Source organism: Aptenodytes forsteri, unplaced genomic scaffold (assembly GCF_000699145.1).
Source record: "Aptenodytes forsteri isolate BGI_AS27 unplaced genomic scaffold, ASM69914v1 Scaffold403, whole genome shotgun sequence".
NCBI lineage: Eukaryota > Metazoa > Chordata > Aves > Sphenisciformes > Spheniscidae > Aptenodytes > Aptenodytes forsteri.
Window position 1 is genome coordinate 129,835 of NW_008795248.1, and position 806 is coordinate 130,640.

At 52.6% G+C, this 806-nt stretch overlaps 1 protein-coding gene and 2 non-coding genes across 3 annotated transcripts in view; 1 reads left to right on the forward strand and 2 right to left on the reverse strand.

Annotated features, from left to right (window-relative positions):
* Nucleotides 1-806, reverse strand: part of LOC103898530 (zinc finger protein 721) — a 165,826-nt gene that overhangs the window by 101,468 nt on the left and 63,552 nt on the right.
* TRNAK-CUU lies at nt 263-335 on the reverse strand. The gene has a single exon. It is a non-coding gene; the product is annotated as a tRNA-Lys (tRNA).
* Nucleotides 734-806, forward strand: TRNAV-CAC. Its single transcript has one exon. It is a non-coding gene; the product is annotated as a tRNA-Val (tRNA).

The window sequence follows — 806 nt, forward strand, 5'->3', positions numbered from 1 at the left end:
ACGGAGACCAGAATACCCACCCCGCCTCGGGAAGGCGCGGAACGCCTTGAGTCTGGCGCCTTAGACCACTCGGCCATCCTGACGGTGACGAATTTGGGCCAGAAAAGGGAATATAGCGATGCTAAAAATTAAGGGTTTTTTTTTAATTTTTTAGTCTTTTATTTTCTTCGGGGGTTTTATGGTGATTATCAGAGGGGGAACACGGGGAGGTCCGGAATTATTTCCAGCTGAGTCGTGGTAACGTGGGGAAAAAAAAGTCAAACGCCCAACGTGGGGCTCGAACCCACGACCCTGAGATTAAGAGTCTCATGCTCTACCGACTGAGCTAGCCGGGCACTAGAAACACCTTTTTCTGTCCTCATTTTGGTGCGGGGTTCTGGCGGTTTCAGCCCCTCTTCCTTGCCCGTGCTCGGGCCGGGAGTGGGGCGAAACACCCCAGCAGAGAGATTTGTTGGAAAGGCTGAAAAATCTCCCCAGCCGGGTCCTGCGATGCAATTTTGGCATTTATGCAAATTTATGCGATTTTTTGGTCCCGCGATTAAAAACGGGGATGAGCCGCTATGAAACGCTTCCCGCTTGGATAAATAATAGCAGCAGCAGCAGGAGGAAGGCGGCGTTCTGTGTGAATTCCGCGGAAAAGCTCTTTTTGTCCACGCGTGTTTTGGTACCAAGGAAGGGTTAAGGGCGGGGATACAGGTGAGGGCAGAGGGAGCCCTTAAAGGGGCCGCGGCGGGTTTCTGTAGTGTAGTGGTTATCACGTTCGCCTCACACGCGAAAGGTCCCCGGTTCGAAACCGGGCAGAAACA